We start from the raw sequence: 14,664 nt of genomic DNA on the forward strand, positions 1-14,664 counted from the left end.
GCCAGTCTGGAGTAGTGTGCAGAGATGACAATCCCATTTCCCTGCTCTGAGACTGCCAGGGAGAGGCAGGCACGGCTGGCTGCGGGCTGGCTGGGCCATCTGCTGGAGACAGAAGTCATCGGCTGCAAGAGGCACTGCGAGGCCAAGGGCAGAGATCTGGGGTGCCTGCTGCAACTGTGCCCCCAGCACACTGCAGGAGCAAGCAAAGCTGGGTGGATCCACTGCACTGAAGTTCAGGTGGCTCCAAGCCAGGCACCTGATGATGGTTTCAGGTCCCTGCCAAGTTGAGATATTCTGTGATTGCTGACACAGTTGTCCTAGCTCCATTTATAGACATTGTGTTGGAGAGAAAAGGGTGTTTTTAGCACAGGGCTGCTGGCCAAGTTGAGACTTGTCATTTAGAGCATGGTGAGGAGTTGCACTCTGGGCTGACAGGAGTTGTTCACTTTTCAGTCACACAGTGCCCAAAACCCTACATCTTCTGTCTTCGTATCATGCCCAATGTGTAGCTCTGGGGAGCCCCTCTCAGCTTGCCCTCCTGCAGGAAAGTTATTCGGCACTAACAGTTTCTCAGTCTAGTTTTCAGGAATTTTTCCCACTTAATCTCTGAGGTCAGATGGGAATTTACATGTGTATTTTTTCATCCAGCATTTCATAAACATGCTGGTAATTGAACTAGGTAGGGCACAGGTACAAATAGATCTGGTTTTCATCAGACTGAATATCAGTACAAAACTGTGTAATGATAAGGTTTTTCAGGAAACCTGTAGATTAGAAGTTGGGCAGAGCTTTTGATGTGACTCCCTTCAGGGAAAGTGCCCATCCCTTGAAGCCTTCAGAGAGTCTACATTTCAGTTAAAAATGTTCCCGACCCAAGGCATTTCTTCAACACAGCTCTTGAATTAGTGTTTCTCTGCTAGAGAAATCAAAGCTACAGTCAGCACCAAATACATGTTTTAAATATGGAATCAGTTGTCTTGTAAAATTAAAAAGATACTTCATAGAAAATGTGCTTCACATAACATACTGCATTCCATTTTGAAACTGCAATCCTAATGTCAGAAGTGTACATCTTTTACTTTACAATAAATTGCAATAGGGTGCACTTTAAAATGAGGATTGCTGAATTTGAAGGTGATTCTTCTATTCTGGCCTCTCCCTGAGGGTTTAACTAAGAAAGCCAAGTACATTGCTTTAAAACACTCCTCTGGTACAAATGCTCTCCAGGAGAGAGACCACATCATCCTTGGGATGATGCAACAGTGAGGTTGGTTAAAGCACTGGTTATGAATCTGACAAAGTTCCTATTTCTTGCTGCTCCAACTACCTTATGCATTGCAAGCTTGTCTAACTGTGTCAAGCCCTGAGCAAAGGGAGTTTCCAGCCCACTGCAGTCAGTAATCCCACAGATCACAAACCATCATTGAGCTGACACTCCCTGCATTGTTTTCAAGATTTACCCCAAGAAAGTGATGACCTGCTGTGCCAGCATCCCCCTTTTCTGCTTGGCCAGCACATCCCAAACACAGCAGCCAGACCCATGCCAAAAGAAGTGATGGAAAACTCCCCAACCTCATCCCTATGGGAGCTGCAGGCTGGCTGAGTAAGGAAGGCATTTAACACCCAGGGAAACCAGCATCTGCCAGGTGAGAACCCCTACAGGACCCCAGAGTCCAGTCCATGACCACACTTGGGAGAGGGAGACATATGTAGGTGGTCTTGTGTGTGTGTACAGTTAAGATTTTTCCACAAAAGTGGCTCTTAAAGCATTATGGAGCCATTTTCTCAAGTCTTTAAAAGCCTTCCCCCTCCCCAGTCCATTTAGTGACAAGGTAGCATTAAACAATGCTTCATAAATGGGTGGGTGTGGGAGTCGTGTTTTCCTTCAGTGCTGCCATAATCCACAGTTTAAGAGCAGGGCTCTGACAGAACAAGCACCCATGCACTGAGCGAGCAGCACTGAGGGACTGATGGACCAGGGAGTGTTGGAGGCCCTTCCTCCCCACTCCAGCTAACACTGGGGCTGATGGTGGCTGGTGCAGCTCTTCATGGGGCTCCTGCTCCCAGCACAGCTCCCCAGGGGTGGTGCCTGGGTCAGGGCACTGACGAGCAGCTTTGGTTTTTCATTAGCAGCAAGAAACAAACTGCTCATGTTTGTATTTGAGCAGCACAGCTTTATTTCAGGGCAGCTTGTGTCTGTCCTTCAGCAGCAACAGGCCATGACTTTAAGGCAAGCAAGGGGCAAGAAAAGCTGGCCCAGTCCTTTATGTTCACTAATGTAAGGGTGTTGGGTTGCTGAACTCTGATTTTCTGCTTTGAACCCCTTGCTCAAAATGTGACCTACCAGAAGCAGTGGGTTCAGCCTAGAGTGGCTGCAGATGGGGAGCACGTGGTGAATCAGTCGTGCCAGGTTTGTCTGAGCAGCATTTGGAGAATAAAACCTCTTGCTCCCAAGCATGCCTCTAACTGGTAAGCTGCCTCAGGTTTTTAAGCTCCTGTCATGTTCATGGACAAGAATAACTACCTTTAAAATCATATTTGCACTTAAAAATGGTGATTATCTAAAATAAGTCTTGTGGGCTGGGACAAACTGGTCCTTTCTCAAAGAGAGACACAAATAACATTGCATGGGTTAATTGCAGCAGCCATTCAGCTCTCACTGAGCTATGCTGGTTATTAAGAACCAAAATTAGGACAAATTACATAAGTCTATATTTTTCAAAAAAAGTCACATCTTTTGATTTTGAAGGGGGAAAAAAACCCCAAGAGTTGACTTCTTCCACTTTTCCACCAGGCTTTTGGTTTTGGTTTTGCTATGATATTTTAAGTAAAAGTTCTTGCTCCTTACCAGCCCCATGGGCTTTTATAGCTTCATGCAAATGAAAACAAATCCCAGGAGGGGAAGTTATGCCAACACCTGCAGAAGACACGACTCAGGCAGGCGAGCACTCCTGGGCTGTGCATGTAATCTATATTTGGTACATGTCACAGAGCCACTGCACTGGTGTCCTGGATGACTAAAATAGCTCACTTGCTATTTTTTCCTGTCAGGAATCTGATTAACACCACGGTGACAGCTTCAGTTTCCTCCCAGAGAGGATTGGTAGCTCACATCACACCACACACCAGCAGGGGGTTCAGATGCTCCTTTCCAGTTTACCAACGTCATTCCTTGATAAGAAAGAAGTCCTGAGCTTACAAAACCTCAGTAGGAACTGTGCAGGTTCAGTCTCACCTCAGCACTGCTGCCCTGGGCCCCAGAGGCCCTGCTGGGAGAGCAGTGTCCTTAGTGCTCATGGCAGGAGATGCAGATTAGGGGAGTGAAGGGGATGTGCTTGTTTTTCTGCTACCTGTCCCACCCGGGGGCAGGACAGAATTGCACTTGTCACTCTCAGCCATCAGCACTCACGTGTGGCTCTGTTTCCAGACACAGAGGATGTGCCCCACCCATGGACAGGCTTGGCTGGACAGTATAGAGGGAAGAGGCTGGTGTTAGAGCTGCTAATATGACCAGCTCCAGACAGGTAACATTTGGGTACCACAATCTGTGCCTCCTGTGGCTGCCAGAAACTCGATTGCCTCAGCCCAAGTGTCTCTGATAAGAGTTCAATGTTAACAACTGCTTGCTGTGCCCTACACTCACCACAGCTCTTCTGCTGAGGGTGTTACAAGATTCGAGTGCTATTCAGCACCCTTCACCCCACAGGACTGCAGGGAGACTGCAGACTGCTCTGGAACATCGCCAGCAGGGAGAAACACACCCTGAACACCAAATTTTGCTGATTTAGGAACACACAAGAACAACAACAAAAAAAAAATTGATTCAATCCACAGTGAACAAAAGACTGTATCATGGCAACTTCATAACAAGAAGATACATTTGTTTTGCAGTCTCTCAAAGTGCATCAATTGCCTGAGATTTTTCTGTTTATTTTTCCCTGATGAAATGGGCAAACATAGCACTCTCCATATCGTTACTACTTATTGCTGGGATATTTGCATAGCACCGACAGCCATAAATTATGCTGGAAGAAATAAAAAAACAGTATTGTTGATGTATCCCAGGATAGGATCAAAATAAGGTTTTTAGCCAGACCTATGTTATTAAACCCACTAGTCTAGCTGGGAAAAATCAATAAGCTTTCAACTATACTTCCTTGCCCAGGTCCAAAATAGAAGCAGCAGCCTTGAAAAAATAAAAACCGACTGCGAAAAACTGATCTAAAATTTAGTTAGATTTGTATCAGTCAGACCACCTGAGAGAAAATAGATGGTATCTGTGACACTGAAGGGGATTCTAAAGGGAAATGAGAAGGCAGATAATTTACAATTTGTGGAATAAGTAGAACAGTCAGTGAAAGAAAAGGTAAAAAATTGTCACAGCATCCCTCTCTTTTACTGATGACATAGAGAAGGTGAATTTATCATGAGGCTTACTGCCCATGTCTACATCAGCTCTGTTCCCCTCAGTCCCTATGATCCAGGCCCTTGGGATAATAGCAATGTAAAGACATCTTCTGAAAGAACCTGGTGATACTCTCTATTCCACAACCAGAAATTTTTCTGATGTCAAGATATGGAAGCAGTGGAAGACCTGGAAGATTATACTTACTTCTCCCACCTTTTGAAAATAAACCCCAGTTTTCTGTGATTTTATCAAGACAATGGTATTCTGGGATTATTAGAAACAACCTTTTTTTTTTCCTTCTGGTTATCACAGACTTTGTATCTTCTGCATTTTGCTTTAAGAAATCAGTGAATCCAGAAAATTGAACCTGTAAAGCTTTTCCAGAAGAACCCATTAATGTTGACTTCTAATCAAAGGGTATCTCATCCTTTTTCCAGCTGAGAAAGTCCTGATTTCTCTCTCCCATCACAAACCACACATAATTCAATAAATCCTACATGGAAATGTCTTCTGCTCTCAGACAGATCACCTCTCACTTACTGTGGTTTCTTACATTCCCTCAACTTCTCAGGTTGGCCCAGATTTCCAGAAAGAGTGGGAAAGTGTTTTGTTACACTCAGCTGAACTTCTGGACCTGCAGTCAGAGCTTTCTGTTCTCCCATGCTGCTGAAGAGCCTGTGCAGAGACACATCCTGAGCACCTCGCTTGGAGGAAGGAGAGGGGATCCCCCCTTTCCCAGGGGCTGAGGCAGGCACCAGAGCCATGGCTTCAGCCCCCTCTTGGTGTCCCTCCAGCTGGCACACAGCCTCCCTGCCGGGCCCAGGGGAAGCAAAGCACATGAACCACATCTGGCACAGTTCCACCGCTCCGCAGGGAAATGTGCGACGGTACTAAAATAATCCCAGCAGCCAGATTTGTAGGGATGCAGTCCCTAGAGATCCCAAATAGGCCAGCAGCTTGTCAGGGGAAATGCCAGCAAACACTCCAAAGACAGAGACAGGGAGAGAGAGAGAGGTAGCAATCCCAACAGAAGTGTAGGATGCAAAAAACAGGACAGAAAGAAAAATCGGGGTATCTCCATCATTCAAGGTCACGTGTTGTCCCTTCTTGCACTAAACAGCACTTATGTAACACTCCCATGTCTTGCCCCTCTTGCAGTCACACCAGATTCCTGTTACTGATGAACAGAGACTGCTTTATTTCTACTTTTTGTTTCCTGTTTCAGCTTTTAACAGCATTTTATGCATAATCACATTCACAGTTCTCTTTACATCTTTATTTTTTTTTGTTTTGTGGAGGTAAGTTTTAGTATGTTTATTATAACTGGCTATGATTTAGTGATTTTTGTAGCATTTGTGTCATATTTATGCTATAATTTAGTTACTGTAGCAGCAACTAATTTCTTTTTTAAGAAACTTTCTTGAAACAGCAGCTCATGGTAATCCTTTAAACTGAAGGATTCTTCAGGCAAAATGCAGCTCAGATGATACAGGCACACATTTGGATGATTTATGTAAACTGAATAAAACTATCCTCCCTTCAGGTACTAAAACCCCAAATGTTTGTTTATGCTCTGCCTGTGTGCAGCTTCACCTTTATGCATTACTAAACTTGACTAGGGTGAATGAGACACAAGAATCAGATGTAGGCAAGAAGAATCTGCATGGATGAATCAAAGACATGGATATATTTACTAAAGGAGTCCTAAAGCAACTGGTTCTCATGACCCCAAACTCCAAATGGCTTCAGCAGGGTGTGGGAAGAGGTCTGCACGCTGTATGGGCAACTGACTGAAGGGAAACACATGGTGGTGCTGATGCTGCAAAGCAACCCTGGAGTTTTAACATGAAAAAAGCACAGAGGAAAAGTGTGGTCTTCTGGGGAGCACTAATCCTCAGAGAGGAAGCAAAAGGACAGCATCTTCCCATATCAAAGGAAGAATCCACTAGGGACAATTGTAATAGTATAGATAGGAACCTAAATGTAAACTAGAGGAAAAGCACTAAAGCATGACCTTCTACAAACATAACAGACAGCAGAGCAATAACTTGCCAGTCCTGCAACAGTGGGAGGTCTGAATCATGCTGTAGATGACATTTTAGCTGGAATTTTGTTTCCATACTGAAATTCATGTTAACTTTTCTCACCAGAAGTCACTTAAAATATCAGGAACCCAGAGATATTCTGAATTCCCAAGGGGTTTTAGTCCAGCCCATGAAATGGAAGAATCCAGATAATCCCCCAAGATGAACAAGATTCTCTCATCACAGCCAGAGACACCTTCCTGTTTAGAGAAGGTGTTTGCAGACAGATCATTTTATTACTCAGCCACTTCTCACCAATCACTTTTTACTGCTGTGCTAGTCTGTAATGGACAGAAATATCTTCTTCAGTGGCAAAAAACCCCAAGAAATCATCCAGCTCAGGAAAAAAATATTAAACAGATAAAGTGATAAAGCACCAGGGAAAAAATTTACTGCTGAATAAAAATATCAAGCATACTCTACCCCAAATGCAGAGGTGCTTTGGTTAGTGCAGCTTTGGTTAGTGCAGCGTTTGACACAAGAGTGTCAAATAAAATAATGAAATGAAGCACTGTCTTAATAGTCTTAATAGTTAAGGATTTACCCAGCCTTTGGAGTCAATGCTTTAAGAGATCTTCTTTGTTCTGTCAGACCTGTGACCTTACTGTCCTTTGACTCAGAAATGGAGATGACACTCAAGGAAGACATTAAGATGCCTGTAAATGCTGGATGAGTTCTGACAGCACAGACTTAGCAGGGTGAAGTGGTGCTGTCCCAGCCCCAACACAGGTACAGCAATGAGAAGCAGGTAAGAGAACTGAGCTCCATTTCCTTCTTTCTCAAAGAAAAGCTTCTTTGCACCCATAGGCAGAATTGAGACCAGAAACAAACCCTGGCCTCCTGCTGTTGACAAGAGGACCATAAAGTCTGTCCCATTTTTGTCAGCATGTTTCTATTACCACTTGTATTACCTAATAGCAATATTTTATTCCTCATGCCAGCAATCCCACTGAACAGGTACAAGGTGGCACCACAGTTCACCCAGAGGTGCCAGTCCTCCAGACCTCTCCACTCCTAAACATGACTGACTGCTTGCTCTCCCAAAATCATGGGAAGAAATATTTCCTGAGGAACAGCAGCCTTCAAGAGCACTTTACTCAGAGTATGTAGTAATTTAAGGCTGAATTCTCTAAAAAGATTCATTCATATTTAAAATGGTTTCCTACTGCTGAAGCAGCCTTGTTTTCCATCAGCACCCCAGTTATTGCTTTCTCAGTGTCTATGTCTGTCTCAGTGGCATCAACAAGGAAGCAGCACCAAGCATACTGCCAGCTGCCAGGACTTGGGCTGCTCCAGAGAAACTGTGCCATCAAGTCTCAATACACCTCTAGGAGAAAAGCCACCCCCGGGGCAACAGGCTGGCGGCTTCCCAAGCTGCCATCTCTCACTCATACATAGAAGGTGTAAATAAAACACAAGATGGTGTCAAAAACACTTTCCAGCTGATACTAGGAAGTAAACTAATTATTTTAAACTTGAAAAAAAAAGTAACCATCATTTAAAATTGCCGGCAGAATTAAGTTTAGATTAACTTTTAGACTTGCTTAGATTTCAGTGTACATTCTGTAAAGCACAATAACTGCAAATACTCTTTTTTAGGATTCTTCGCTTACTTAAAAAAAAAATAGAACAGTATAAAACCCACTTTATTCTTCCTTCATTCCTAACTATTTGCTTCTCCTACCCTCTTGCAGAAGGGTTCTTGACCTATGTGAAGTAAACAATTAAATGGAAACTGTGTTAGCACATTGGCAGAACAATTCTCTTTGTCTGTGTAAACTGCATACTAAAAAACAACTGAAAAAAAAAAACCAAGCCAAATCTAATAGCTGGCCAATTAATACAAAACCATTTTCAACTGGTGGCTATCTTGATCAGCACTGACAGAAACCCACAGTTTCAAAAGGGCAAACCTTAAACTGGGAAGGCAGATGGTAAAAAGAGACAAATCTTGTGATGCCAAGAAGAAACTTTGGTGGAAGATAAGCCATGATCTATCAGCTTTATTTTAGAGAAATTGTACCAAGACAATTCAACAGACAGAAAATTCCTGTGTGCTTAAGGGATTAATTACTTATTGCAGATACCAGTATCTGACTGTCAGCTTGTGTAATGTCCCCAATGCAGATGTTTGGGTACTGATAGCAAAAAGCACTGGCAGTAGACTCCATAAGCAGCTAACTTGTCAGATAAAATATGAAGCTAAGTTTAAATGGGTAAGCCTATATACTGCTTAGCTTACATAAAGCCAGAAATGCACTCCACACCAATACAAATGGGCTGATTTTCACAGTGATATGTCTGCCACAGTACTGGATTTACATAGCTCAAGAGCAAAGCAGAGAATTCAGAATAAGCACAAGAAGCCAGGGTTTCACTGTCAAACCCTGGGTTACCATCTGACACTTCAAGTAACAAACAAGGTTTGTTTCTTCTATTTCCATATTACTAGATACCCATTCTGCTGTTAGTGTCATCTGCTTACAAGAAGACTACTGGAAAATAAAGAGCTGTTCTTATAGATGAACATACTCCTGAGCTCTCTCATTGCTTTAAATTTTTATGTGAGGACCTGGTACGCTTTTAGTGCCGTCAAGGGAAAAGACCAGATGAGGAAATTGCTTCCCAGCTTGTCCCCAGCTTGCACACAGATGATGGTGGTGATGCAGCAGAGCTGGCAGCAGCAGCAGGTCGATTTCCCAACTAAAGGGACGTAGCTTTTTCTAGATGCTCCTCACGCACGCTCAGAAGTGCTGAACTCACATTACTGGCAGCTCACAGCTATAGGTCTTCTGTTTGCAAGAAAAGAAGCTAGGCTATTCTAATGAGATATTTTAAAGAAAGATTACTTGCTAGAGGCATATGGAATTATCACTGAAGCAACTGCTTCAAAATGTATGTCAGGTATCTAAATTACTTATGACACTGGTTTAAGGTTTGATATTAGGAAAGAAATTAGGTTCTTGAAATTTAACTTCTGAATTTTGAGCTATTTACTGTTCATGATTTCAAGGTTTTGCTCATAACCCAATCATCTCTTTCTGTAAAGTTCTTACCTCACCAAAGGAGCACAGCAGCTAACTGTACCACAGCTAAGCCATGCTAATAGAGCAGGGTGAGAACACTGACTGTGCTTTACAGAAACCACGGAAAGATATAACAGATAGAATGCCAAGTTTTGGTGTTTCTCTTTGCCCTGTGAATTTGTTTCACTGGGGGATTGCTGATTTGGATGAAATGTCTCTATTACCCTTCTGTTCTTTAGCAGGATATTAAAGAAAAGTACCAGTTATGATATCACAGGGAAAAAAAATTAGTGTTCTGGCTCCTGGACAAATGACATAGGAATGACAATGGAACTGTGTTTATTTAGTCTACAAAGAAGAAGGCTGGGGGAAGATTTTACTGCAGTCTTCCACTCCAGAAAGTGGAAGACTTTTCTAACTCCAGAAAGAACTTAAAATGAAGACAGAGCCAAGCTTCTCATTTGATACAGCAAAAGAGCAAGAAAACGGCCACAAGTTGCAACAATATTAATTCTGATAATGCAAAGGTTTTCACAGTGAGAGTACTTAACCACTGGAACAAGTTAGGGTTGCCCTTCATCCTTAGAGCCATTCAAAATTTGATTGAATGTCTCTCTGGGAAAACTGCTTTGGCTTTCAAGCTGAATGTAGGGTTAGATGACCCCCAGGAGTCCCCTCCAACCTGTGTTCTCCATGGTTCTGTGACAGGCACAACACAGCTCACATGCACAGGAGGAACAGTGACACAGCCAACACACACACACACCTAGTGATGATCACTTAGCAAATCAACTTACATCAGAACCTTGCTGCTCAAATTTCCTTTGTGATGCCCAGCTTTTCTCCCCACCCTTACACTTCCACCATACAAGGTCCTGGTCAAATAATCCTCTTCTGTTCTGCTATGTACTTATAAAGAGTTAGGATTTCTGCTTCTAAGAATTTCTTGGAACTCTCCCAGGGAATCACCTGGAAGGGCATTCAGCAGATGGCATCCATCTTCCCTTGAGGTGATGGTTTCCACCTGACTGTGATAAATGGGAACTCTTCAGGATGCTGTGATAATGAGAACCCACAGCTGACATAAAATAAAGCAAATAAAACCTGCAATTTATCTGAAAGCTATTTACTCTCCCACAGCTAACACCCCAGTGTTAGTCCACAAGCATTAGAATGTCCTGTTAATCACAGAGCTGTTAACTTCTATTTGCTGTTGAAGTTTGCAGGGTTTATTTCAGACCTGAAGAAGAGATGTGGCAGTGGGTCAAGTACCAGTGCATTGCCATGGTCCCCTTCCCACGGAAATAAAGTATGATACACACAGTCTCCCAGAGTCTGCTTTCCTGCTAGTTATCCACCTCTCCAGAGAGACACACAGGTGCCTTATATGTAACAGGCCAAGTAATTTTGGATTTGTCTGAAGGAAGCCCTAGACCACTTCACTTCCAAGATCCAGAATTCTGCCTTTTTCTCTTCCAGGCTTAAGTAAAAGCAGCCCATTTTCAGAACATTTCTGAATCCTGGCCCTGAATAGAAGGACTGGGTTTTGAGTCAAGTCCTTCATACACTACTATGCAAAACACCATCATACTGCTATTTTCAGCTTCTGGTTGTTTCCTTAATACATTAGATGTAACAAACTGTCCTTATCCTGATCCTCTATCAGAATGGATTTTAAATGTGATGAAAGGTGATTCTTACAGTTAAAATCTTTAGAAATCCCAAGAGGTAGCTTCTGAACTTATAAGTATTTGTCTCTTGTACTACTTTTAGCAGGCTGGCCTCTGAAATACACTTTCCCTTTAAAGTCTGTCCTAGGGCTATTTCAGTTCTTTGTTTTGTAGTTTTGCTTTTTTTCCCCCTCACTCGTCCACAAACTTTAGAGGAACAAACTTCACCAAGCCTGTTTTCTCTGGCAAGCACTATTCATGAGACAATTCAAAAGACATGGGCAACAACTGAGTTAACAAGGAGACATGCTATTGTTACACTCCAATGTTATTTTCCACCCCTGAATGGGATATCTGGTGGGAATCATAAAGAATGGCTTAAAAAGCAAAGCTGGGCATACAGCCACCCCATCCAGGACAACAGTTTTGCACTAGCCTGTATCTGCTTCTGCCTGAAGTAAGTCTCCCTTCTAGGTAGTTTCCTAACAGCAATTTAACTTCCCAGGCTTGATCCAAGAGTTTTATGCCATTTGGATTTTGGTCAGAAAGTTTGTCAAAGAATACACCCATTATCTGTCTCTCCAAGACCAAAGATGAACAAACTATTACTTCCTTTGTAACCACTTGTTAGATTTATTAAACTGAACAGGAGCTATGTCTTTGTGCTTTTGGAGGAGCTAATTTCTGACCTAGTTGTGGGTTTTTCTAGCCACACTATTTAAATGGCCCATTTTCCTGTCCTAATTTCCCCTTCTCAATCTACAATGCTCCACTTCACTAAAGAAATAAATAAAAATGCCAAACAGTTTTGTACATTTTTTTTTCTCTGCAGAGAAGATTCCAAAGAACACAGACAAATTTATTCTGTATGCCAGGCTCGCCTCTCCACCGTGTCTGGCTCGTAATGATCATTGACAAGACACAGCACCACAACACCTTGAGTGTCAACCTGTAAGACAGCAAAGATCCATGCAGCAGCTACACCTACTCATGCTGTTCCTCACTGCCTAGTGCCAGAAATGGCTTCTTTACGGTTGGTGATGGAATGGCACAAGTGCAATAGCACTGCTGGGAACTGGTTTTGTTCCAGGAAGCAGGGAGAATTTCATGACTGCAAGCAAACACCACGGCACAGCCAATTCATTACGAACACCTCAGGAAATAACTGGGGTATGTCCACAGGACATTTGTGCTGTACTTGAGAAAAAAAAAAATCTTGATTGTTACAGCAGATAACATTTTAAATGTATGTTTAATTGATTCCATATGTTCAGTCATAGGTTACAGCTAAGGTGACTAACTGATGTGACTCAATAACTGAGGCAGTTCAGGTGATTGAGATGACTCAGATTTTCCTGTCCAGTGACACAAGAAATGACTGGACATTGGAAACTCTACATCCACGGAGAAAACGATGGGTGATAAGCAGCATTTTACTTCACAGCCTTTGTTGATAGATTCTATGGTCATCACCAAACCTCAGGCACACTTAACTGGCACAGGAACATGCTTTAATGGTCAACTGCCAAGGAAGGATAAGCACTTTATTTATTCCAAGTAAAGCCAGCTGAAACCCTGTCTTGTTGTGCATATACACTTTTCACCTAAAGACTTACATCTAAATATGTTAACTGTACACAATAAATATACTTCTGGAAATACCTGGCTTTCTTAAACCCTGTTTTCCCCCCTCCCTGATTTTGATGTGCATGAGAGACTTTATACAAATGAGGAAAAGAAAAATGACTTTACAAAACAAAGAGTGAAATAAATTACCTAAAGTGCTGTCAAGGACTTATTGTAAACCTGGGGAAAATAAAGCGATAAAAATCAATTTTGGCAAACAATGCTTCACTCCCAACATTTTAGACACTCCATAGTAGTAGAGAGTAACCAAAAAGGTCACACTGTCTTAATTTTAAGACAATAGTATACACTTTAGGAGAACTTTGTACATACTTGAGCCTTCACTTTTCAAATCTGTGCCTCAGAAGTGGCACAGGCCTTTAGATTTCAGGCACATAATAAGGTAACAGAAACCAGCAGTACCCATGTGAGGCCACAGCCTACAGACACAGAACAGATCTGGCTATAAGCTGAGTTTTCATTTACTGTAAGGGGCTTCATGCAGCAATCCTCCAGAAAACAATCCAGCTGATGCGAGTTTACTGGGAAATGAAGAGTAAACCACCGAAACAGCTTCATTTTGAGCTTTTTGGACTAGTAAGGAGTGTACCAGCATTGAGTCCCAGTGTTTCCACTCCCCTCTCCCTTTGCAGAAGCATTTACTTTTTGTACAGTCTTGTAAGTGCATGTCAGCAGCATTACAAGTGCCCCGTGTACTCTTCCCCTCACTGCAGTTTCCCATGAAAGAAAAACTAATCCACACTCTTTGTAGCTCCTCCTGCTGCCAGCACTGCCATTGAAACACACCATAGAAGGGCGGGAGAACAAAGACTGTGCAAGGAAGCGGAGAATAAGCACCAGAAAGACAAAAAAGTGAGGAAAGAAAAGGAAAAGGCATATTCTGCTTTTGGTTATGTCAGACAGCTCAAGATCTGTGTAACAGATGGGAGTGCAGAGTTTATCCCCTGTAAAGACAAGGGCTGAGAAGACAAATACCTAGGATCCTCACTTGGACCAGGTACTTAAACATCTTAAAAAATATAACAGTATTGCTATAAATATTTTCCCTACAAAAATGACAGATTTCCCTCTAACTGCAGGAGAGTCTTTTCACAGCTAGCAAGTCATAATTAGCCATTTAAAGAATTGAGCCAATTTAATTCTAGCCAGAAAACAAGCTGAGTGCTGAAGCCTGATGTGAAATGGGAGCACAGACACACTGCTGATCACCATCAGAAATTACAGACATCAGCACAGCCGACTGCTGTATCACCAGAAGTGCTATTTTAAATCCAAACCTTATTATTCCAAGTTTGTACTATCGCTTGTGAACAAAATTGGAAGGGAGATGGAGGAAGGACCCCTGCTACATTTGTCATAGATCTATTTACTTAACTGGAGCCTTTGAGTGCTTACATTAGCTGAACTATGCCCAGAGTTTATGGTCAGAGGTGGATATGAACACGTTGCATCACACATGGTTAGATGCCTACCTGAACACGAAGCAGGGAACATGTAAAAGGTACTTCCCACCCATGACAGGCTGTAGGAGCTGTGTCCTTTAATAAGAAACACCAGCATTAATTAAGAAAGTGGAGGTACAGCTTTTAATAATTAATAGTGAAAGAGATCTTCTAAAATGAAGGGCAGTGGATGATCGTATTGAATAATTCAGCACTATATAAGGAAACAATGGCACAGTAACTTTAGATGTTAGCATTTGCAACAAAATCCAACAAAAACATTTGATATGCTGTTGGCTGCTTGTGTTCAGGAAAGGGCATACATCCAAAATACACTTTTCTATCACGTGGACAATTTCTGAAACCTGTCTTTACTGGTTGGTAAAG

The sequence above is a fragment of the Serinus canaria genome, chromosome 2, assembly GCF_022539315.1.
Source record: "Serinus canaria isolate serCan28SL12 chromosome 2, serCan2020, whole genome shotgun sequence".
NCBI classification, from domain to species: Eukaryota; Metazoa; Chordata; class Aves; order Passeriformes; family Fringillidae; genus Serinus; species Serinus canaria.